The sequence below is a fragment of the Atractosteus spatula genome, assembly GCF_055471065.1.
Source record: "Atractosteus spatula isolate fAtrSpa1 chromosome 26 unlocalized genomic scaffold, fAtrSpa1.hap1 SUPER_26_unloc_1, whole genome shotgun sequence".
Taxonomy (NCBI): domain Eukaryota; kingdom Metazoa; phylum Chordata; class Actinopteri; order Semionotiformes; family Lepisosteidae; genus Atractosteus; species Atractosteus spatula.
In genome coordinates this window covers 1,399,937-1,424,350 of record NW_028296644.1, presented here as the reverse complement: position 1 = coordinate 1,424,350, position 24,414 = coordinate 1,399,937, and the positions used below count along the sequence as shown (strand labels likewise).

Sequence of the window (24,414 nt, the reverse complement as noted above, 5' to 3'; positions counted from 1 at the left end):
GCATAGAAGGAGCCCTTAATGTCGTCGCCTGCGTAGTCCTGCAGTTTGTAATAGGGTCTCAGAGCCGAGGTCTGCTGTTTGACAATGAAAATTTCATCTGTGAAGGTCTGTTCATATCCCTTCTCAAACACTCCCTTTATTTTGGACACCTGCACACGATCACCCACATTAAATGAAAACTTTGACGGTTTTCTCTTAAAGTGTTCATCATAGACCGTTCTCCACACCTCAAGGGAGTTCTCGGACGTAACAGAAGCCAGGGTTCGTTTAATAGTCGTGTGGTAACTATACTTATAAGTGTAAATAAGATCTGATAGGACGTCGATATATCGAAAGGTGTTTTTGCGTGTCAGGTACCTCCACATTTTTGTTTTAATAGTTTTGTTAAACCTATCGACCACGCTAGCCTTCACATCGCTGGCCGTAACGAAATGTTCAATTTTCTCATGTTTGAGAAAATTTTGGAAGGTCCTGTTAAGAAATTCTTTACCCTCATCCGTTTGCAGCTTTTTAGGAGCACTCCCCTCTTGCAGTATATTTCGGAAGGCGCCTGTCACGGCCCCTCCAGACTTGGATTTCAGCAGCACGGCCCAAGCATATTTAGACAGCATGTCTATACACGTCAAGATGTAACAGAAACCGTCGTTGAACTCGCGGTGATCTCTCATGTCCACCAAGTGGGCCTGCCACTGCCAGTCCATTTCGGACACCAACGTCCTGTTTCTTTCAAAACGTATGCACGCCGGCTTCTGCAGCGTATCAGCAGCCTGGCCGGACAACCACTCGGCCACCCGGCTGCGGCTGGCGCCGCTCACACCCCGGGATCTCGCGGCCCTCACCAGACTCCCCGCGCCGCCGTAACTACCCGATTCCCTAGGGTTATAATAGAGCGCATTCAACCCCGCTGCAGACATGGTCCCCTTCCAAACCAATACACACTTTCACACACCTAAAGCGAGGGATGCGCTGCCTTGGGGCTTTTGGGCCCTGAGGCTCCGGACAGACCGGCCGGGGGGGAAGGCGGGAGTTCCGACCCTTAACGACACACAATTGGCTCCTGAGGGGGAAGGACATGCACACATAACAAAACGCCATTGGCTGGCAAAGGGGCTGGACATCCACCCACAGCGGACTCCCATTGGCTGGAAAAAAGGGGCGTGGTACCTGTCAAAAGTTTGACGAAAGGTGTCGCTTTATACTACTAAAAGTCCATCTGGCCATAAACTCATTTGAAGGTCTAGCTACAGTAACTTACAATATTATGATTTATTCATGATGTGTGGAATCAGCACGTCCCGGAGACAGCTTCCGATATCGTGAGCATTCTCTGGTGGTGTCCTGCCGAGCTCCAGCGGGCGTGTGTTGGTGGTGTAGCGGTGAGCATAGCTACCTTCCAAGCAATTGACCAGGGTGCGATTCCCGGACAACGCAGGGGCGAATGTTTTCAAATGCTGTCATGAGCCTAGGAATGTGACTAGCAAAGTGAAGAATTTGGAAAGAGCTAAAGCACTGCAAAACGGAACTGGGGGAGAATCTCACAGGGGATTCTGAGCGATGTCTGCTTACACGCAGTCCGATACGGGTGCTGAAAGCTTGAGCAACTCTCAATGTCATGCTGCCTTTCCCCAGAGTAAATCTGTTACATTGAAGCAAAGAATGCTTCTCGCAGGTTCAAAAAGGCCCCCTGTTAATTGGAGAAATCAATGATTTCGAATGAATTCTGTATGCGTTAAAAGACAGCTATACACACAGAAAACATGCAGGATGTTTCCCGAGCCGAAACACAGTGCGTTTTTCTACGACTTTGACAAAGCCCGCCCACTGAAAACTGCAGCAGATCGTGTAAAGACGTTCAACTTTGTAACTACTGCAAGCACAGGAAGCAGAATAAATTCCTCTTTTCAAACTGTCAAAGGTTTGCCTTGCGAACGCTGCAGGACATCGCACAATCTCTTTTGAACGGGGACAAATGATTTCTTATGGGGCGCAGTAAGTACAGACGTTTAAAAAGCTCCACTCATTCGACGATGCAGCATGAAGAAGCGCAACCTAGCGTTTGACAGACAAAAGCCGGGCGCCGCTACGAGCAATATGAAATCAAACTGACAGAACACGGCGTTTCGCGCTGACTCAAAAGTGTTCTCGACAGATCTGTTCCCTGCATAACGCTGAAAGAGCTAAAGAGCCTTTCTGTCGACAAGAAACAAGCTCGTTTCTACCATGATGTCACCATGACAAAATCTGTCTTTAAACACCTTGCTAAGTCTCTGACGAGACTGTCAAAAATTGCTTTCGCCGATTGTATTACAAACCGGCGGAAGCGGGGTATTGGGAAAAGTTTTCAACTAGCAATAATCGCGCCTCGGCTAAACCTCACAGGCTACGATACTGCCACTGCGCAAAGTTGACGGTTGCCAGGCAACCGCGGGGATCCTATGGAAATCGTTATCAATCGTCTCATGGCATGTCGTTGCTGTAACGCTTCATATTTGTCGTCTTCTTCTTATAGCTCGAGGTTTTGAAGAATTTCATGACAGACAAGGTCTCCGTTGGGAACAAAGGGCGTTGTGAGAAAACCGTTGCTTATTTTCAGCAGCAGAAATACAACCCTTTAAATACAAGATGACAGAACAATGACGAAGGGCATGCCGGGAGGAAATCATGCACTACAGAGGAAAGGGGGCGGCCACGTACAGTTCACATTCAAGCCACAAGTACTCTTCTCGGATGTTGCACAAACAAATCATAACGCCCTGAAAGCATTGCAGCATGTCTGCGTCCCACTTCCCGTAGCTGCAGGACAACTGACACGAACGGACAAACACAATCTGTGGCGTTTAGCGTGACATAGACTTGCAGGCATCGTGCTGTCTCACTGCAATACTATACCGCTGGAGGAAACAGTCCATCTGGCCATGAAACGCATTTGAACGTCTAGCTACAGTAACTAACAATATCATGATTTGTTCACGATGTGTGGAATCAGCACGTCCCGGAGACAGCGTCCGATATCGTGCGCATTCTCTGGTGGTGTCCTGCAGGGCTCCAGCAGCTGTGCGTTGGTGGTATAGTGGTGAGCATAGCTGTCTTCCAAGCAGTTGACCCGGGATCGATTCCCGGCCGACGCAGCGCCGAGTGTCTGTAAATTCTGTTATGAACCTAAAAATGTGACCAGCAAAGCCTTTTTTGAAAGAGGTTGCACAAATGAATTGGGGGAGAATCTTCCAGGGGATTCTGAGCGATGTCTGCATACACGCAGTCCCATATGGGTGCTGAAAGCTTGAGAAACTCTCAATATCATGCTGCCTTTCCCCGGAGTAAATCTGTTACATTGAAAGACAGCTTCTCGCAGGTTCAAAAAGGGCCCCTGTTAATTGGAGAAATCAATGATTTCGAATGAGTTCTGTATGCGTTAAAAGACAGCTATACACACAGAAAACATGCAGGGTGTTTCCCGAGCCGAAACACAGTGCCTTTTTCCAAGCCATTTGACAAAGCCCGCCCACTGAAAACTGCAGCAGATCGTGTAAAGACGTTCGACTTTGTAACTACTGCAAGAACAGGAAGCAGAATAAATTCCTCTTTTCAAACTGTCAAAGGTTTGCCTTGCGAACGCTGCAGGACATCGCACAATCTCTTTTGAACGGGAACAAATGATTTCTTATGGGGCGCAGTAAGTACAGACGTTTAAAAAGCTCCACTCATGCGACGATGCAGCATGAAGAAGCGCAATCTAGCGTTTGACAGACAAAAGCCGGGCGCCGCTACGAGCAATATGAAATCAAACTGATAGAACACGGCGTTTCGCGCTGACTCAAAAGTGTTCTCGACAGATCTGTTTCCTGCATAACGCTGAAAGAGCTAAAGAGCGTTTCTGTCGAGAAGAAACAAGCTCATTTCTTTCTACCATGATGTCACCATGACAAAATCTGTCTTTAAACACCTTGCTCAGTCTCTGACGAGACTGTCAACAATTGCTTTCGCCGATTGTATTGCAAACCGGCGGAAGCGGGGTATTGGGAAAAGTTTTCAACTAGCAATAATCGCGCCTCGGCAATTCAATTTTTAAGAACTTTATTTTCTTTTCACAAAAAAGTACAGGACATCACAATTTAGAACACTTTACATTAATATACATACTTAAAACAGTATATATGATCACATCTCATTACATTTTGACACGGTACCAGTTACATAGCAACAATTTCTTTTTTTCTGGTGCAAATCACATTCTTTACTTAAACATGATAATGTTTTTCACAGTTTCTTGAGATATTGACCTATGCTCTCTATTTCCCACAGATTTTCTGCTTCCTCCCTCCCTTCTCTCCACAGATCTCTGAGGTAATAGTTCTCTCGGGTGATGAACAGGGCCAGGCTACCTGCTGCCTTGACTGGGACCTCGATGCCTTTGAACAGCCCCATGTTCCTCACTCTCCACAGGGCGTTTTTCCCACTGTTCACCACGGCCCAGATCCTGTCAAACACGTCAGGAGGAAGTTTGACAGGAGAGATGCCGTATATGACGAAAGCAGCGGTCAGGGTAAATTGGGGCGAGAGAGCTTGCAACCAATCTTCAAACTGTGCCCAGAAGGCCTTAGCAAAAAAGCAGGACCACAGGAGATGGGTCACATTCTCCTCCTCGCCGCAGCCCACCCTAACGCAGCGAGGGCTGGGGGTGAGGCCCCTACGGTACAAGAAAGTTCGTACCGGTAAGCACTGGTGGACGACACTCCAGGCTAAATCTCTGTGAATGTTGCACAGAAACTTAGAGGATGTGTGTTTCCACACCTTCCTTGTTTGGGCTGATGTTAAAATGCCCACAGGGGTCTGCCTATTGTTCTGGGGTGCAACGAAATCTTCCAGTTTTTGGACGCTGACATCTCGGAGGGGAATATGGCCAATTGGGTGAGATCTTAGAAAACGTTTAACTGTCCCATAAATTGCAGGGCATGTGTCAGAGAGTGGGACATCCAGCTTGGGTCTGACACCCCACACTCTGAACACCTCCCTACCTATCCAGAGCCTGGAAAAATAAGTCCAGGTACGCGCTGCAGGTGCTGTTGCAAAGCCTCTCAGCACAGAGGCCAGGAAAATGCACAGCAGCTTCGTAGCAATATCTGGGACAGACTTCCCCCCTGAGGGTAGCGGCCTGTACATTATTTCCCTTCTGAGTCTTTCCTGCTTCCCACCCCATAGAAATTGAAACATCAATCTCCTCAGCACCGCCGCAACACGGTGTGGGATTGGGAAGGTAGAAGCCAGAAAATTCAAGACAGGCAAGAGCTCAGCTTTGATGACCAGCACCTTCCCTGTCATGGTGAGGTCTCGGTCCTTCCATTGCATCAGTTTTTTGTTTAAGATTGGCAATTTGTTCTGCCAATTTACTGTTCCCATCTCTTCTCCAAAATACACCCCCAGGACCTTAATTCTCTTCTCTTGCAGCCTGAGATCATGTCCTTCTTTTGGCTCCCTCCAGTTCTGATAAAAAATCTCACTCTTAGATTTGATAATTTTTGCAGAGGAAGCCAAAGAGAAACGATCACAGCACTGCAGAGCTCTGCTAATTGAGGCATTGTCAGAGAGGAGCAGGGTGACGTCATCCATGTATAGAGATGTCTTTACCTCTCCTCCCCCACTTCCAGGCACTGGTATCCCATTAATGGCCTGATCCTGGCGCAAGGCACAGGCTAAGGGCTCCATAGCCAAAACGAATAACAAGGGGGATAATGGGCAGCCCTGCCTCACCTCTGAACAGACTTCAAAGGGGCGTGATCTATTGCCATTAACCATTACTCTGCTGTTGCTACCTGTGTACAGCAGGTTAATCCACTTTCTCATGATGGGGCCAAACTTCATGTGCTCAAGTACCGATGTTAAGTACTGCCGGTTTAGGCGGTCAAAGGCCTTTTCTAGGTCTACACCTAAAATGCACGGAGGGAGGGAGCGATCCTCCGAGTACAGACAGACATCCCTCAACAAGGCCAGGTTGTCGCTCATCAGGCGTCCTGCTATCCCACAAGTCTGTTCTTTCCCTACCAGTGAGGCCACTACATTTTGTAGGCGCAGGAAAAGGGCTTTGGACAGGATCTTAGTGTCCACGCCTAACAGGCTGAGGGGTCTCCAGTTCTTTATGTCATTCTTTGCTCCTTTCTTAAACAAGAGAGAGATAGTGCCTTCTCTTAAGGAGTCAGGCAGCAATTCTGTCTTATAGCTTTCCTCGAATAGGAGCAGTAGCGGATCCTGAAGCAGATCCCAAAAGGTGCAATAAAATTCTTTAGGGAGCCCGTCAGCACCCGGAGTTTTCCCCTTCTGTAAGCTCTCCATAGCCTGTCTCAGCTCTTCTACTGTCAAATCCCTCTCAAGTACTTCCCTATCTTCTTCACTCAAAACGTTTTCTAGCTTTGAGGTGAAAAAATGAATTTCTTCATCCTTTACCTCTGTAGAGCTGTACAGTCTTGAGTAGAAGGCCTCGGTGCAGGAGAGGATAGCACTCGGCTCTGTTCTCTCTCGTCCCTCCTCATCAACTACACTTTCCATGACAGACTTGGAGCCTACCACTTTCCTGAAAAAGAAGCGAGTACACTTCTCATTTTCTTCCAAGAACTGCACTCTGCTTCTTAACAGCACTCCTCGACTACTTTCTTCGGCTATGCTCCGGATGTCCTTTTTTAAAAGGGTGATATCCTCGAGCACATCGAAGCCACTGTGCAGCATCGTGTAGAGACGCTGCAGCTGCCTCTGTTTCCTGGCTAGCACTCCTCTCCGTCTGGCAGCAGCCTTCCTTCCCTCAGCCATGAAAAAGGCCTTTGTCCTCACCTTCACCTCCTCCCACCACTCTCCTACTGACCCGTACAAACACTGCAAGGACAGCCACTGTGATAGTTTCTCCTTGTAGCGGGATACTACCCCCTCGTTCTCTAGCAGCTTTGTGTTGAGTTTCCAGAGGCCTGGGCCAAAGACAGTCCCGCCCTGGAGTTCCACTCTACACCCTAAAGCCTGATGATCTGAGAAGAAGACAGGCTGAAGAGTGACCCCAACAACTTTCACTCTCGCTGAGACAAAGCAATAGTCAATTCTGGAGCTGCTATTCCTCCCTGACCATGTATATCCTGCTGTTGTGAGATATATACATCTATATGTGTCTGAGAGTTTAAAGTCTTGAACTAAGTTTTGCAGGGCCAGTGAGCTGGAATCCAATTTTATCGGAGAGCTAGACTGCCTGTCTGTGTGCTCTAAGATACAATTAAAATCCCCTCCCACTATCACGTCTGTGCTACATAACAATAGGGGAGAGAGTGCCTTGAGTAGCTCCACCCTTCCTCCCACGTCAGTAGGACAATACACATTGATTAGCCGCAGGTTAACGGTCCCCCATTCCACATCCACACACAGCAACCTGCCATCTATGACCCTCTGAATACTTTTCAATTTGAAAGCCCATCCTTTGAAAAGAATGGCCACGCCAGAGGCTCTGTTGTTATTGTCCCCTGACCAAACAGAAGGCCCTTTATCCCACCTATCTTCAAAGCTTTTATACCTCTCTTGATAGGCTAAAGCACACTCCTGCAACATCAACACATCTCCCTCTCTCTGCTGGAGGTAATCAAAGACAGACTGACATTTAACTCTGTCATTGATACCTCTGGTGTTAAGAGAAATTATGTTTAGAGCCATATTACATAAGAAAGTGGAACCAGTCTTTACAAAACACATTTCTCTTCTGTCTCACCTGTTACCTTCTTCTTTTTCTTTTTCTTCTTACCAATTTCCTGCCAGCCATCCTCTGAATGAGACTTCATCAGGGTGGCAGCAGTAAAAGCGTTCACAGAGTCCATTTCAAGGAAGGGGCTAGAGGGAGGGGTGGAGGGGTTCCAGCTGTCCCCATCGCCATGCTCTCCTTCCTCCTCGCTCGGGGAGAAAACAGAGTCATTTTTCCTTTTCCTCACGTCCAGCTCCTGGGAGCACTGAGGGGAAAGGGGTGCAGCCGATGCACCAGTCTCCTCTTCCCCCTCACCCACCAGCTGCTGCAGATCCTCCGTGATGGACTGGATGGAGGAGAGGAGGGCATCTAAACTTCACAGGCTACGATACTGCCACTGCGCAAAGTTGACGGTTGCCAGGCAACCGCGGGGATCCTATGGAAATCGTTATCAATCGTCTCATGGCATGTCGTTGCTGTAACGCTTCATATTTGTCGTCTTCTTCTTATAGCTCGAGGTTTTGAAGAATTTCATGACAGACAAGGTCTCCGTTGGGAACAAAGGGCGTTGTGAGAAAACCGTTGCTTATTTTCAGCAGCAGAAATACAACCCTTTAAATACAAGATGACAGAACAACGATGAAGGGCATGCCGGGAGGAAATCATGCACTACAGAGGAAAGGGGGCGGCCACGTACAGTTCACATTCAAGCCACAAGTACTCTTCTCGGATGTTGCACAAACAAATCATAACGCCCTGAAAGCATTGCAGCATGTCTGTGTCCCACTTCCCGTAGCTGCAGGACGACTGACACGAACGGACAAACACAATCTGTGGCGTTTAGCGTGACATAGTCTTGCAGGCATCGTGCTGTCTCACTGCAATACTATACCGCTGGAGGAAACAGTCCATCTGGCCATGAAACTCATTTGAATGTCTAGCTACAGTAACTAACAATATCATGATTTGTTCACGATGTGTGGAATCAGCACGTCCCGGAGACAGCGTCCGATATCGTAAGCATTATCTGGTGGTGTCCTGCAGGGTTCCAGCAGCTGTGCGTTGGTGGTATAGTGGTGAGCATAGCTGCCTTCCAAGCAGTTGACCCGGGTTCGATTCCCGGCCAACGCAGCGCCGAGTGTCTGTAACTTCTCTTATGAACCTAAAAATGTGACCAGCAAAGCCTTTTTTGAAAGAGGTTGCACAAATGAATTGGGGGAGAATCTTACAGGGGATTCTTTGCGATGTCTGCATACACGCAGTCCGATATGGGTGCTGAAAACTTGAGAAACTCTCAATATCATGCTGCCTTTCCCCGGAGTAAATCTGTTTCATTAAAAGAATGCTTCTCGCAGGTTCAAAAAGGGCCCCTGTTAATTGGAGAAATCAATGATTTCGAATGAGTTCTGTATGCGTTAAAAGACAGCTATACACACAGAAAACATGCAGGGTGTTTCCCGAGCCGAAACACAGTGCCTTTTTCCAAGCCATTTGAGAAAGCCCGCCCACTGAAAACTGCAGCAGATCGTGTAAAGACGTTCAACTTTGTAACTACTGCAAGCACAGGAAGCAGAATAAATTCCTCTTTTCAAACTGTCAAAGGTTTGCTTTGCGAACGCTGCAGGACATCGCACAATCTCTTTTGAACGGGGACAAATGATTTCTTATGGGGCGCAGTAAGTACAGACGTTTAAAAAGCTCCACTCATGCGACGATGCAGCATGAAGAAGCGCAACCTAGCGTTTGACAGACAAAAGCCGGGCGCCGCTACGAGCAATATGAAATCAAACTGACAGAACACGGCGTTTCGCGCTGACTCAAAAGTGTTCTCGACAGATCTGTTCCCTGCATAACGCTGAAAGAGCTAAAGAGGGTTTCTGTCGATAAGAAACAAGTTCATTTCTTTCTACCATGATGTCACCATGACAAAATCTGTCTTTAAACACCTTGCTCAGTCTCTGACGAGACTGTCAAAAATTGCTTTCGCCGATTGTATTGCAAACCGGCGGAAGCGGGGTATTGGGAAAAGTTTTCAACTAGCAATAATCGCGCCTCGGCTAAACCTCACAGGCTACGATACTGCCACTGCGCAAAGCTGACGGTTGCCAGGCAACCGCGGGGATCCTATGGAAATCGTTATCAATCGTCTCATGGCATGTCGTTGCTGTAACGCTTCATATTTGTCGTCTTCTTCTTATAGCTCGAGGTTTTGAAGAATTTCATGACAGACAAGGTCTCCGTTGGGAACAAAGGGCGTTGTGAGAAAACCGTTGCTTATTTTCAGCAGCAGAAATACAACCCTTTAAATACAAGATGACAGAACAATGACGAAGGGCATGCCAGGAGGAAATCATGCACTACAGAGGAAAGGGGGCGGCCACGTACAGTTCACATTTAAGCCACAAGTACTCTTCTCGGATGTTGCACAAACAAATCATAACGCCCTGAAAGCATTGCAGCATGTCTGTGTCCCACTTCCCGTAGCTGCAGGACGACTGACACGAACGGACAAACACAATCTGTGGCGTTTAGCGTGACATAGTCTTGCAGGCATCGTGCTGTCTCACTGCAATACTATACCGCTGGAGGAAACAGTCCATCTGGCCATGAAACTCATTTGAACGTCTAGCTACAGTAACTAACAATATCATGATTTGTTCACGATGTGTGGAATCAGCACGTCCCGGAGACAGCGTCCGATATCGTGAGCATTATCTGGTGGTGTCCTGCAGGGCTCCAGCAGCTGTGCGTTGGTGGTATAGTGGTGAGCATAACTGCCTTCCAAGCAGTTGACCCGGGTTCGATTCCCGGCCAACGCAGCGCCGAGTGTCTGTAACTTCTCTTATGAACCTAAAAATGTGACCAGCAAAGCCTTTTTTGAAAGAGGTTGCACAAATGAATTGGGGGAGAATCTTACAGGGGATTCTTTGCGATGTCTGCATACACGCAGTCCGATATGGGTGCTGAAAACTTGAGAAACTCTCAATATCATGCTGCCTTTCCCCGGAATAAATCTGTTACATTGAAAGACAGCTTCTCGCAGGTTCAAAAAGGGCCCCTGTTAATTGGAGAAATCAATGATTTCGAATGAGTTCTGTATGCGTTAAAAGACAGCTATACACACAGAAAACATGCAGGGTGTTTCCCGAGCCGAAACACAGTGCCTTTTTCCAAGCCATTTGACAAAGCCCGCCCACTGAAAACTGCAGCAGATCGTGTAAAGACGTTCGACTTTGTAACTACTGCAAGAACAGGAAGCAGAATAAATTCCTCTTTTCAAACTGTCAAAGGTTTGCCTTGCGAACGCTGCAGGACATCGCACAATCTCTTTTGAACGGGGACAAATGATTTCTTATGGGGCGCAGTAAGAACAAACGTTTTAAAAGCTCCACTCATGCCGGCGATGCAGCACGAAGAAGCGCAACCTAGCATTTGACAGACAAAAGCCGGGCGCCGCTACGAGAATCTTAAAGAGCATTCTGAGCGATGTCTGCATACACGCAGTCCGATATGGGTGCTGAAAGCTTGAGAAACTCTCAATATCATGCTGCCTTTCCCCGGAGTAAATCTGTTACATTGAAAGACAGCTTCTCGCAGGTTCAAAAAGGGCCCCTGTTAATTGGAGAAATCAATGATTTCGAATGAGTTCTGTATGCGTTAAAAGACAGCTATACACAGAAAACATGCAGGGTGTTTCCCGAGCCGAAACACAGTGCCTTTTTCCAAGCCATTTGACAAAGCCCGCCCACTGAAAACTGCAGCAGATCGTGTAAAGACGTTCGACTTTATAACTACTGCAAGAACAGGAAGCAGAATAAATTCCTCTTTTCAAACTGTCAAAGGTTTGCCTTGCGAACGCTGCAGGACATCGCACAATCTCTTTTGAACGGGGACAAATGATTTCTTATGGGGCGCATTAAGAACAGACGTTTTAAAAGCACCACTCATGCCGGCGATGCAGCACGAAGAAGCGCAACCTAGCATTTGACAGACAAAAGCCGGGCGCCGCTACGAGAATCTTAAAGGGCATTCTGAGCGATGTCTGCTTGCACGCAGTCCGATAGGGGTGCTGAAAGCTTGAGCAACTCTCAATATCATGCTGCCTTTCCCCGGAGTAAATCTGTTTCATTAAAAGAATGCTTCTCGCAGGTTCAATAAGGCCCCCTGGTAATTGGAGAAATCAATGATTTCGAATGAATTCTGTATGCGTTAAAAGACAGCTATACACACAGAAAACATGCAGGATGTTTCCCGAGCCGAAACACAGTGCGTTTTTCCACGACTTTGACAAAGCCCACCCACTGAAAACTGCAGCAGATCGTGTAAAGACGTTCAACTTTGTAACTACTGCAAGCACAGGAAGCAGAATAAATTCCTCTTTTCAAACTGTCAAAGGTTTGCTTTGCGAACGCTGCAGGACATCGCACAATCTCTTTTGAACGGGGACAAATGATTTCTTATGGGGCGCGTAAGTACAGACGTTTAAAAAGCTCCACTCATGCGACGATGCTGCATGAAGAAGCGCAACCTAGCGTTTGACAGACAAAAGCCGGGCGCCGCTACGAGCAATATGAAATCAAACTGACAGAACACGGCGTTTCGCGCTGACTCAAAAGTGTTCTCGACAGATCTGTTCCCTGCATAACGCTGAAAGAGCTAAAGAGCGTTTCTGTCGAGAAGAAACAAGTTCATTTCTTTCTACCATGATGTCACCATGACAAAATCTGTCTTTAAACACCTTGCTCAGTCTCTGACGAGACTGTCAAAAATTGCTTTCGCCGATTGTATTGCAAACCGGCGGAAGCGGGGTATTGGGAAAAGTTTTCAACTAGCAATAATCGCGCCTCGGCTAAACCTCACAGGCTACGATACTGCCACTGCGCAAAGTTGACGGTTGCCAGGCAACCGCGGGGATCCTATGGAAATCGTTATCAATCGTCTCATGGCATGTCGTTGCTGTAACGCTTCATATTTGTCGTCTTCTTCTTATAGCTCGAGGTTTTGAAGAATTTCATGACAGACAAGGTCTCCGTTGGGAACAAAGGGCGTTGTGAGAAAACCATTGCTTATTTTCAGCAGCAGAAATACAACCCTTTAAATACAAGATGACAGAACAATGACGAAGGGCATGCCGGGAGGAAATCATGCACTACAGAGGAAAGGGGGCGGCCACGTACAGTTCACATTCAAGCCACAAGTACTCTTCTCGGATGTTGCAGAAACAAATCATAACGCCCTGAAAGCATTGCAGCATGTCTGTGTCCCACTTCCCGTAGCTGCAGGACGACTGACACGAACGGACAAACACAATCTGTGGCGTTTAGCGTGACATAGTCTTGCAGGCATCGTGCTGTCTCACTGCAATACTATACCGCTGGAGGAAACAGTCCATCTGGCCATGAAACTCATTTGAACGTCTAGCTACAGTAACTAACAATATCATGATTTGTTCACGATGTGTGGAATCAGCACGTCCCGGAGACAGCGTCCGATATCGTGAGCATTATCTGGTGGTGTCCTGCAGGGCTCCAGCAGCTGTGCGTTGGTGGTATAGTGGTGAGCATAGCTGCCTTCCAAGCAGTTGACCCGCATTCGATTCCCGGCCAACGCAGCGCCGAGTGTCTGTAACTTCTCTTATGAACCTAAAAATGTGACCAGCAAAGCCTTTTTTGAAAGAGGTTGCACAAATGAATTGGGGGAGAATCTTACAGGGGATTCTTTGCGATGTCTGCATACACACAGTCCGATATGGGTGCTGAAAACTTGAGAAACTCTCAATATCATGCTGCCTTTCCCCGGAGTAAATCTGTTACATTGAAAGACAGCTTCTCGCAGGTTCAAAAAGGGCCCCTGTTAATTGGAGAAATCAATGATTTCGAATGAGTTCTGTATGCGTTAAAAGACAGCTATACACACAGAAAACATGCAGGGTGTTTCCCGAGCCGAAACACAGTGCCTTTTTCCAAGCCATTTGACAAAGCCCGCCCACTGAAAACTGCAGCAGATCGTGTAAAGACGTTCGACTTTGTAACTACTGCAAGAAGAGGAAGCAGAATAAATTCCTCTTTTCAAACTGTCAAAGGTTTGCCTTGCGAACGCTGCAGGACATCGCACAATCTCTTTTGAACGGGGACAAATGATTTCTTATGGGGCGCAGTAAGAACAGACGTTTTAAAAGCTCCACTCATGCCGGCGATGCAGCACGAAGAAGCGCAACCTAGCATTTGACAGACAAAAGCCGGGCGCCGCTACGAGAATCTTAAAGGGCATTCTGAGCGATGTCTGCTTACACGCAGTCCGATACGGGTGCTGAAAGCTTGAGCAACTCTCAATATCATGCTGCCTTTCCCCGGAGTAAATCTGTTTCATTAAAAGAATGCTTCTCGCAGGTTCAATAAGGCCCCCTGGTAATTGGAGAAATCAATGATTTCGAATGAATTCTGTATGCGTTAAAAGACAGCTATACACACAGAAAACATGCAGGATGTTTCCCGAGCCGAAACACAGTGCGTTTTTCCACGACTTTGACAAAGCTCGCCCACTGAAAACTGCAGCAGATCGTGTAAAGACGTTCAACTTTGTAACTACTGCAAGCACAGGAAGCAGAATAAATTCCTCTTTTCAAACTGTCAAAGGTTTGCTTTGCGAACGCTGCAGGACATCGCACAATCTCTTTTGAACGGGGACAAATGATTTCTTATGGGGCGCAGTAAGTACAGACGTTTAAAAAGCTCCACTCATGCGACGATGCAGCATGAAGAAGCGCAACCTAGCGTTTGACAGACAAAAGCCGGGCGCCGCTACGAGCAATATGAAATCAAACTGACAGAACACGGCGTTTCGCGCTGACTCAAAAGTGTTCTCGACAGATCTGTTCCCTGCATAACGCTGAAAGAGCTAAAGAGCGTTTCTGTCGAGAAGAAACAAGTTCATTTCTTTCTACCATGATGTCACCATGACAAAATCTGTCTTTAAACACCTTGCTCAGTCTCTGACGAGACTGTCAAAAATTGCTTTCGCCGATTGTATTGCATACCGGCGGAAGCGGGGTATTGGGAAAAGTTTTCAACTAGCAATAATCGCGCCTCGGCTAAACCTCACAGGCTACGATACTGCCACTGCGCAAAGTTGACGGTTGCCAGGCAACCGCGGGGATCCTATGGAAATCGTTATCAATCGTCTCATGGCATGTCGTTGCTGTAACGCTTCATATTTGTCGTCTTCTTCTTATAGCTCGAGGTTTTGAAGAATTTCATGACAGACAAGGTCTCCGTTGGGAACAAAGGGCGTTGTGAGAAAACCGTTGCTTATTTTCAGCAGCAGAAATACAACCTTTTAAATACAAGATGACAGAACAATGACGAAGGGCATGCCGGGAGGAAATCATGCACTACAGAGGAAAGGGGGCGGCCACGTACAGTTCACATTCAAGCCACAAGTACTCTTCTCGGATGTTGCACAAACAAATCATAACGCCCTGAAAGCATTGCAGCATGTCTGTGTCCCACTTCCCGTAGCTGCAGGACGTCTGACACGAACGGACAAACACAATCTGTGGCGTTTAGCGTGACATAGTCTTGCAGGCATCGTGCTGTCTCACTGCAATACTATACCGCTGGAGGAAACAGTCCATCTGGCCATGAAACTCATTTGAACGTCTAGCTACAGTAACTAACAATATCATGATTTGTTCACGATGTGTGGAATCAGCACGTCCCGGAGACAGCGTCCGATATCGTGAGCATTATCTGGTGGTGTCCTGCAGGGCTCCAGCAGCTGTGCGTTGGTGGTATAGTGGTGAGCATAGCTGCCTTCCAAGCAGTTGACCCGCGTTCGATTCCCGGCCAACGCAGCGCCGAGTGTCTGTAACTTCTCTTATGAACCTAAAAATGTGACCAGCAAAGCAAAGCCTTTTTTGAAAGAGGTTGCACAAATGAATTGGGGGAGAAACTTACAGGGGATTCTTTGCGATGTCTGCATACACGCAGTCCGATATGGGTGCTGAAAACTTGAGAAACTCTCAATATCTTGCTGCCTTTCCCCGGAATAAATCTGTTACATTGAAAGACAGCTTCTCGCAGGTTCAAAAAGGGCCCCTGTTAATTGGAGAAATCAATGATTTCGAATGAGTTCTGTATGCGTTAAAAGACAGCTATACACACAGAAAACATGCAGGGTGTTTCCCGAGCCGAAACACAGTGCCTTTTTCCAAGCCATTTGACAAAGCCCGCCCACTGAAAACTGCAGCAGATCGTGTAAAGACGTTCGACTTTGTAACTACTGCAAGAACAGGAAGCAGAATAAATTCCTCTTTTCAAACTGTCAAAGGTTTGCCTTGCGAACGCTGCAGGACATCGCACAATCTCTTTTGAACGGGGACAAATGATTTCTTATGGGGCGCAGTAAGAACAGACGTTTTAAAAGCTCCACTCATGCCGGCGATGCAGCACGAAGAAGCGCAACCTAGCATTTGACAGACAAAAGCCGGGCGCCGCTACGAGAATCTTAAAGGGCATTCTGAGCGATGTCTGCTTACACGCAGTCCGATACGGGTGCTGAAAGCTTGAGCAACTCTCAATATCATGCTGCCTTTCCCCGGAGTAAATCTGTTTCATTAAAAGAATGCTTCTCGCAGGTTCAATAAGGCCCCCTGGTAATTGGAGAAATCAATGATTTCGAATGAATTCTGTATGCGTTAAAAGACAGCTATACACACAGAAAACATGCAGGATGTTTCCCGAGCCGAAACACAGTGCGTTTTTCCACGACTTTGACAAAGCTCGCCCACTGAAAACTGCAGCAGATCGTGTAAAGACGTTCAACTTTGTAACTACTGCAAGCACAGGAAGCAGAATAAATTCCTCTTTTCAAACTGTCAAAGGTTTGCTTTGCGAACGCTGCAGGACATCGCACAATCTCTTTTGAACGGGGACAAATGATTTCTTATGGGGCGCAGTAAGTACAGACGTTTAAAAAGCTCCACTCATGCGACGATGCAGCATGAAGAAGCGCAACCTAGCGTTTGACAGACAAAAGCCGGGCGCCGCTACGAGCAATATGAAATCAAACTGACAGAACACGGCGTTTCGCGCTGACTCAAAAGTGTTCTCGACAGATCTGTTCCCTGCATAACGCTGAAAGAGCTAAAGAGCGTTTCTGTCGAGAAGAAACAAGTTCATTTCTTTCTACCATGATGTCACCATGACAAAATCTGTCTTTAAACACCTTGCTCAGTCTCTGACGAGACTGTCAAAAATTGCTTTCGCCGATTGTATTGCATACCGGCGGAAGCGGGGTATTGGGAAAAGTTTTCAACTAGCAATAATCGCGCCTCGGCTAAACCTCACAGGCTACGATACTGCCACTGCGCAAAGTTGACGGTTGCCAGGCAACCGCGGGGATCCTATGGAAATCGTTATCAATCGTCTCATGGCATGTCGTTGCTGTAACGCTTCATATTTGTCGTCTTCTTCTTATAGCTCGAGGTTTTGAAGAATTTCATGACAGACAAGGTCTCCGTTGGGAACAAAGGGCGTTGTGAGAAAACCGTTGCTTATTTTCAGCAGCAGAAATACAACCTTTTAAATACAAGATGACAGAACAATGACGAAGGGCATGCCGGGAGGAAATCATGCACTACAGAGGAAAGGGGGCGGCCACGTACAGTTCACATTCAAGCCACAAGTACTCTTCTCGGATGTTGCACAAACAAATCATAACGCCCTGAAAGCATTGCAGCATGTCTGTGTCCCACTTCCCGTAGCTGCAGGACGTCTGACACGAACGGACAAACACAATCTGTGGCGTTTAGCGTGACATAGTCTTGCAGGCATCGTGCTGTCTCACTGCAATACTATACCGCTGGAGGAAACAGTCCATCTGGCCATGAAACTCATTTGAACGTCTAGCTACAGTAACTAACAATATCATGATTTGTTCACGATGTGTGGAATCAGCACGTCCCGGAGACAGCGTCCGATATCGTGAGCATTATCTGGTGGTGTCCTGCAGGGCTCCAGCAGCTGTGCGTTGGTGGTATAGTGGTGAGCATAGCTGCCTTCCAAGCAGTTGACCCGCGTTCGATTCCCGGCCAACGCAGCGCCGAGTGTCTGTAACTTCTCTTATGAACCTAAAAATGTGACCAGCAAAGCAAAGCCTTTTTTGAAAGAGGTTGCACAAATGAATTGGGGGAGAAACTTACAGGGGATTCTTTGCGATGTCTGCATACACGCAGTCCGATATGGGTGCTGAAAACTTGAGAAACTCTCAATATCTTGCTGCCTTTCCCCGGAATAAATCTGTTACATTGAAAGACAGCTTCTCGCAGGTTCAAAAAGGGCCCCTGTTAATTGGAGAAATCAATGATTTCGAATGAGTTCTGTATGCGTTAAAAGACAGCTATACACACAGAAAACATGCAGGGTGTTTCCCGAGCCGAAACACAGTGCCTTTTTCCAAGCCATTTGACAAAGCCCGCCCACTGAAAACTGCAGCAGATCGTGTAAAGACGTTCGACTTTGTAACTACTGCAAGAACAGGAAGCAGAATAAATTCCTCTTTTCAAACTGTCAAAGGTTTGCCTTGCGAACGCTGCAGGACATCGCACAATCTCTTTTGAACGGGGACAAATGATTTCTTATGGGGCGCAGTAAGAACAGACGTTTTAAAAGCTCCACTCATGCCGGCGATGCAGCACGAAGAAGCGCAACCTAGCATTTGACAGACAAAAGCCGGGCGCCGCTACGAGAATCTTAAAGGGCATTCTGAGCGATGTCTGCTTACACGCAGTCCGATACGGGTGCTGAAAGCTTGAGCAACTCTCAATATCATGCTGCCTTTCCCCGGAGTAAATCTGTTTCATTAAAAGAATGCTTCTCGCAGGTTCAATAAGGCCCCCTGGTAATTGGAGAAATCAATGATTTCGAATGAATTCTGTATGCGTTAAAAGACAGCTATACACACAGAAAACATGCAGGATGTTTCCCGAGCCGAAACACAGTGCGTTTTTCCACGACTTTGACAAAGCTCGCCCACTGAAAACTGCAGCAGATCGTGTAAAGACGTTCAACTTTGTAACTACTGCAAGCACAGGAAGCAGAATAAATTCCTCTTTTCAAACTGTCAAAGGTTTGCTTTGCGAACGCTGCAGGACATCGCACAATCTCTTTTGAACGGGGACAAATGATTTCTTATGGGGCGCAGTAAGTACAGACGTTTAAAAAGCTCCACTCATGCGACGATGCAGCATGAAGAAGCGCAACCTAGCGTTTGACAGACAAAAGCCGGGCGCCGCTACGAGCAATATGAAATCAAACTGACAGAACACGGCGTTTCGCGCTGACTCAAAAGTGTTCTCGACAGATCTGTTCCCTGCATAACGCTGAAAGAGCTAAAGAGCGTTTCTGTCGAGAAGAAACAAGTTCATTTCTTTCTACCATGATGTCACCATGACAAAATCTGTCTTTAAACACCTTGCTCAGTCTCTGACGAGACTGTCAAAAATTGCTTTCGCCGATTGTATTGCATACCGGCGGAAGCGGGGTATTGGGAAAAGTTTTCAACTAGCAATAATCGCGCCTCGGCTAAACCTCACAGGCTACGATACTGCCACTGCGCAAAGTTGACGGTTGCCAGGCAACCGCGGGGATCCTATGGAAATCGTTATCAATCGTCTCATGGCATGTCGTTGCTGTAACGCTTCATATTTGTCGTCTTCTTCTTATAGCTCGAGGTTTTGAAGAATTTCATGACAGACAAGGTCTCCGTTGGGAACAAAGGGCGTTGTGAGAAAACCGTTGCTTATTTTCAGCAGCAGAAATACAACCTTTTAAATACAAGATGACAGAACAATGACGAAGGGCATGCCGGGAGGAAATCATGCACTACAGAGGAAAGGGGGCGGCCACGTACAGTTCACATTCAAGCCACAAGTACTCTTCTCGGATGTTGCACAAACAAATCATAACGCCCTGAAAGCATTGCAGCATGTCTGTGTCCCACTTCCCGTAGCTGCAGGACGTCTGACACGAACGGACAAACACAATCTGTGGCGTTTAGCGTGACATAGTCTTGCAGGCATCGTGCTGTCTCACTGCAATACTATACCGCTGGAGGAAACAGTCCATCTGGCCATGAAACTCATTTGAACGTCTAGCTACAGTAACTAACAATATCATGATTTGTTCACGATGTGTGGAATCAGCACGTCCCGGAGACAGCGTCCGATATCGTGAGCATTATCTGGTGGTGTCCTGCAGGGCTCCAGCAGCTGTGCGTTGGTGGTATAGTGGTGAGCATAGCTGCCTTCCAAGCAGTTGACCCGCGTTCGATTCCCGGCCAACGCAGCGCTGAGTGTCTGTAACTTCTCTTATGAACCTAAAAATGTGACCAGCAAAGCAAAGCCTTTTTTGAAAGAGGTTGCACAAATGAATTGGGGGAGAAACTTACAGGGGATTCTTTGCGATGTCTGCATACACGCAGTCCGATATGGGTGCTGAAAACTTGAGAAACTCTCAATATCTTGCTGCCTTTCCCCGGAATAAATCTGTTACATTGAAAGACAGCTTCTCGCAGGTTCAAAAAGGGCCCCTGTTAATTGGAGAAATCAATGATTTCGAATGAGTTCTGTATGCGTTAAAAGACAGCTATACACACAGAAAACATGCAGGGTGTTTCCCGAGCCGAAACACAGTGCCTTTTTCCAAGCCATTTGACAAAGCCCGCCCACTGAAAACTGCAGCAGATCGTGTAAAGACGTTCGACTTTGTAACTACTGCAAGAACAGGAAGCAGAATAAATTCCTCTTTTCAAACTGTCAAAGGTTTGCCTTGCGAACGCTGCAGGACATCGCACAATCTCTTTTGAACGGGGACAAATGATTTCTTATGGGGCGCAGTAAGAACAGACGTTTTAAAAGCTCCACTCATGCCGGCGATGCAGCACGAAGAAGCGCAACCTAGCATTTGACAGACAAAAGCCGGGCGCCGCTACGAGAATCTTAAAGGGCATTCTGAGCGATGTCTGCTTACACGCAGTCCGATACGGGTGCTGAAAGCTTGAGCAACTCTCAATATCATGCTGCCTTTCCCCGGAGTAAATCTGTTTCATTAAAAGAATGCTTCTCCCAGGTTCAATAAGGCCCCCTGGTAATTGGAGAAATCAATGATTTCGAATGAATTCTGTATGCGTTAAAAGACAGCTATACACACAGAAAACATGCAGGATGTTTCCCGAGCCGAAACACAGTGCGTTTTTCCACGACTTTGACAAAGCCCGCCCACTGAAAACTGCAGCAGATCGTGTAAAGACGTTCAAATTTGTAACTACTGCAAGCACAGGAAGCAGAATAAATTCCTCTTTTCAAACTGTCAAAGGTTTGCTTTGCGAACGCTGCAGGACATCGCACAATCTCTTTTGAACGGGGACAAATGATTTCTTATGGGGCGCAGTAAGTACAGACGTTTAAAAAGCTCCACTCATGCGACGATGCAGCATGAAGAAGCGCAACCTAGCGTTTGACAGACAAAAGCCGGGCGCCGCTACGAGCAATATGAAATCAAACTGACAGAACACGGCGTTTCGCGCTGACTCAAAAGTGTTCTCGACAGATCTGTTCCCTGCATAACGCTGAAAGAGCTAAAGAGCGTTTCTGTCGACAAGAAACAAGTTCATTTCTTTCTACCATGATGTCACCATGACAAAATCTGTCTTTAAACACCTTGCTCAGTCTCTGACGAGACTGTCAAAAATTGCTTTCGCCGATTGTATTGCAAACCGGCGGAAGCGGGGTATTGGGAAAAGTTTTCAACTAGCAATAATCGCGCCTCGGCTAAACCTCACAGGCTACGATACTGCCACTGCGCAAAGTTGACGGTTGCCAGGCAACCGCGGGGATCCTATGGAAATCGTTATCAATCGTCTCATGGCATGTCGTTGCTGTAACGCTTCATATTTGTCGTCTTCTTCTTATAGCTCGAGGTTTTGAAGAATTTCATGACAGACAAGGTCTCCGTTGGGAACAAAGGGCGTTGTGAGAAAACCGTTGCTTATTTTCAGCAGCAGAAATACAACCTTTTAAATACAAGATGACAGAACAATGACGAAGGGCATGCCGGGAGGAAATCATGCACTACAGAGGAAAGGGGGCGGCCACGTACAGTTCACATTCAAGCCACAAGTACTCTTCTCGGATGTTGCACAAACAAATCATAACGCCCTGAAAGCATTGCAGCATGTCTGTGTCCCACTTCCCGTAGCTGCAGGACGTCTGACACGAACGGACAAACACAATCTGTGGCGTTTAGCGTGACATAGTCTTGCAGGCATCGTGCTGTCTCACTGCAATACTATACCGCTGGAGGAAACAGTCCATCTGGCCATGAAACTCATTTGAACGTCTAGCTACAGTAACTAACAATATCATGATTTGTTCACGATGTGTGGAATCAGCACGTCCCGGAGACAGCGTCCGATATCGTGAGCATTATCTGGTGGTGTCCTGCAGGGCTCCAGCAGCTGTGCGTTGGTGGTATAGTGGTGAGCATAGCTGCCTTCCAAGCAGTTGACCCGCGTTCGATTCCCGGCCAACGCAGCGCCGAGTGTCTGTAACTTCTCTTATGAACCTAAAAATGTGACCAGCAAAGCAAAGCCTTTTTTGAAAGAGGTTGCACAAATGAATTGGGGGAGAAACTTACAGGGGATTCTTTGCGATGTCTGCATACACGCAGTCCGATATGGGTGCTGAAAACTTGAGAAACTCTCAATATCTTGCTGCCTTTCCCCGGAATAAATCTGTTACATTGAAAGACAGCTTCTCGCAGGTTCAAAAAGGGCCCCTGTTAATTGGAGAAATCAATGATTTCGAATGAGTTCTGTATGCGTTAAAAGACAGCTATACACACAGAAAACATGCAGGGTGTTTCCCGAGCCGAAACACAGTGCCTTTTTCCAAGCCATTTGACAAAGCCCGCCCACTGAAAACTGCAGCAGATCGTGTAAAGACGTTCGACTTTGTAACTACTGCAAGAACAGGAAGCAGAATAAATTCCTCTTTTCAAACTGTCAAAGGTTTGCCTTGCGAACGCTGCAGGACATCGCACAATCTCTTTTGAACGGGGACAAATGATTTCTTATGGGGCGCAGTAAGAACAGACGTTTTAAAAGCACCACTCATGCCGGCGATGCAGCACGAAGAAGCGCAACCTAGCATTTGACAGACAAAAGCCGGGCGCCGCTACGAGAATCTTAAAGGGCATTCTGAGCGATGTCTGCTTACACGCAGTCCGATACGGGTGCTGAAAGCTTGAGCAACTCTCAATATCATGCTGCCTTTCCCCGCAGTAAATCTGTTTCATTAAAAGAATGCTTCTCGCAGGTTCAATAAGGCCCCCTGGTAATTGGAGAAATCAATGATTTCGAATGAATTCTGTATGCGTTAAAAGACAGCTATACACACAGAAAACATGCAGGATGTTTCCCGAGCCGAAACACAGTGCGTTTTTCCACGACTTTGACAAAGCCCGCCCACTGAAAACTGCAGCAGATCGTGTAAAGACGTTCAACTTTGTAACTACTGCAAGCACAGGAAGCAGAATAAATTCCTCTTTTCAAACTGTCAAAGGTTTGCTTTGCGAACGCTGCAGGACATCGCACAATCTCTTTTGAACGGGGACAAATGATTTCTTATGGGGCGCAGTAAGTACAGACGTTTAAAAAGCTCCACTCATGCGACGATGCAGCATGAAGAAGCGCAACCTAGCGTTTGACAGACAAAAGCCGGGCGCCGCTACGAGCAATATGAAATCAAACTGACAGAACACGGCGTTTCGCGCTGACTCAAAAGTGTTCTCGACAGATCTGTTCCCTGCATAACGCTGAAAGAGCTAAAGAGCGTTTCTGTCGACAAGAAACAAGTTCATTTCTTTCTACCATGATGTCACCATGACAAAATCTGTCTTTAAACACCTTGCTCAGTCTCTGACGAGACTGTCAAACATTGCTTTCGCCGATTGTATTGCAAACCGGCGGAAGCGGGGTATTGGGAAAAGTTTTCAACTAGCAATAATCGCGCCTCGGCTAAACCTCACAGGCTACGATACTGCCACTGCGCAAAGTTGACGGTTGCCAGGCAACCGCGGGGATCCTATGGAAATCGTTATCAATCGTCTCATGGCATGTCGTTGCTGTAACGCTTCATATTTGTCGTCTCCTTCTTATAGCTCGAGGTTTTGAAGAATTTCATGACAGACAAGGTCTCCGTTGGGAACAAAGGGCGTTGTGAGAAAACCGTTGCTTATTTTCAGCAGCAGAAATACAACCTTTTAAATACAAGATGACAGAACAATGACGAAGGGCATGCCGGGAGGAAATCATGCACTACAGAGGAAAGGGGGCGGCCACGTACAGTTCACATTCAAGCCACAAGTACTCTTCTCGGATGTTGCACAAACAAATCATAACGCCCTGAAAGCATTGCAGCATGTCTGTGTCCCACTTCCCGTAGCTGCAGGACGACTGACACGAACGGACAAACACAATCTGTGGCGTTTAGCGTGACATAGTCTTGCAGGCATCGTGCTGTCTCACTGCAATACTATACCGCTGGAGGAAACAGTCCATCTGGCCATGAAACTCATTTGAACGTCTAGCTACAGTAACTAACAATATCATGATTTGTTCACGATGTGTGGAATCAGCACGTCCCGGAGACAGCG

General features: G+C 47.0%; 16 non-coding genes across 16 annotated transcripts; 7 read left to right on the top strand and 9 right to left on the bottom strand.

Moving 5' to 3' along the window:
- Positions 1-2,264: 2,264 nt before the first annotated feature.
- LOC148810517 (U4 spliceosomal RNA) lies at positions 2,265-2,406 on the bottom strand. The gene has a single exon (XR_016086634.1). It is a non-coding gene; the product is annotated as a U4 spliceosomal RNA (small nuclear RNA).
- Positions 2,407-3,056: 650 nt separating this feature from the next.
- trnag-ucc (transfer RNA glycine (anticodon UCC)) lies at positions 3,057-3,128 on the top strand. The gene has a single exon. It is a non-coding gene; the product is annotated as a tRNA-Gly (tRNA).
- An 824-nt stretch (positions 3,129-3,952) lies between these two features.
- Positions 3,953-4,095, bottom strand: LOC148810515 (U4 spliceosomal RNA). The gene has a single exon (XR_016086752.1). It is a non-coding gene; the product is annotated as a U4 spliceosomal RNA (small nuclear RNA).
- A 4,666-nt stretch (positions 4,096-8,761) lies between these two features.
- trnag-ucc (transfer RNA glycine (anticodon UCC)) lies at positions 8,762-8,833 on the top strand. Its single transcript has one exon. It is a non-coding gene; the product is annotated as a tRNA-Gly (tRNA).
- An 824-nt stretch (positions 8,834-9,657) lies between these two features.
- LOC148810513 (U4 spliceosomal RNA) lies at positions 9,658-9,799 on the bottom strand. Its single transcript, XR_016086629.1, has one exon. It is a non-coding gene; the product is annotated as a U4 spliceosomal RNA (small nuclear RNA).
- A 650-nt stretch (positions 9,800-10,449) lies between these two features.
- trnag-ucc (transfer RNA glycine (anticodon UCC)) lies at positions 10,450-10,521 on the top strand. The gene has a single exon. It is a non-coding gene; the product is annotated as a tRNA-Gly (tRNA).
- A 1,928-nt stretch (positions 10,522-12,449) lies between these two features.
- On the bottom strand, positions 12,450-12,591 carry LOC148810511 (U4 spliceosomal RNA). The gene has a single exon (XR_016086692.1). It is a non-coding gene; the product is annotated as a U4 spliceosomal RNA (small nuclear RNA).
- A 2,099-nt stretch (positions 12,592-14,690) lies between these two features.
- On the bottom strand, positions 14,691-14,832 carry LOC148810510 (U4 spliceosomal RNA). The gene has a single exon (XR_016086713.1). It is a non-coding gene; the product is annotated as a U4 spliceosomal RNA (small nuclear RNA).
- Positions 14,833-15,482: 650 nt separating this feature from the next.
- trnag-ucc (transfer RNA glycine (anticodon UCC)) lies at positions 15,483-15,554 on the top strand. Its single transcript has one exon. It is a non-coding gene; the product is annotated as a tRNA-Gly (tRNA).
- A 1,382-nt stretch (positions 15,555-16,936) lies between these two features.
- Positions 16,937-17,078, bottom strand: LOC148810508 (U4 spliceosomal RNA). The gene has a single exon (XR_016086712.1). It is a non-coding gene; the product is annotated as a U4 spliceosomal RNA (small nuclear RNA).
- Positions 17,079-17,728: 650 nt separating this feature from the next.
- trnag-ucc (transfer RNA glycine (anticodon UCC)) lies at positions 17,729-17,800 on the top strand. The gene has a single exon. It is a non-coding gene; the product is annotated as a tRNA-Gly (tRNA).
- Positions 17,801-19,182: 1,382 nt separating this feature from the next.
- Positions 19,183-19,324, bottom strand: LOC148810506 (U4 spliceosomal RNA). The gene has a single exon (XR_016086711.1). It is a non-coding gene; the product is annotated as a U4 spliceosomal RNA (small nuclear RNA).
- Positions 19,325-19,974: 650 nt separating this feature from the next.
- Positions 19,975-20,046, top strand: trnag-ucc (transfer RNA glycine (anticodon UCC)). Its single transcript has one exon. It is a non-coding gene; the product is annotated as a tRNA-Gly (tRNA).
- Positions 20,047-21,428: 1,382 nt separating this feature from the next.
- On the bottom strand, positions 21,429-21,570 carry LOC148810504 (U4 spliceosomal RNA). The gene has a single exon (XR_016086691.1). It is a non-coding gene; the product is annotated as a U4 spliceosomal RNA (small nuclear RNA).
- Positions 21,571-22,220: 650 nt separating this feature from the next.
- Positions 22,221-22,292, top strand: trnag-ucc (transfer RNA glycine (anticodon UCC)). The gene has a single exon. It is a non-coding gene; the product is annotated as a tRNA-Gly (tRNA).
- Positions 22,293-23,674: 1,382 nt separating this feature from the next.
- LOC148810502 (U4 spliceosomal RNA) lies at positions 23,675-23,816 on the bottom strand. The gene has a single exon (XR_016086721.1). It is a non-coding gene; the product is annotated as a U4 spliceosomal RNA (small nuclear RNA).
- Between the last annotated feature and the right edge of the window lie 598 nt (positions 23,817-24,414).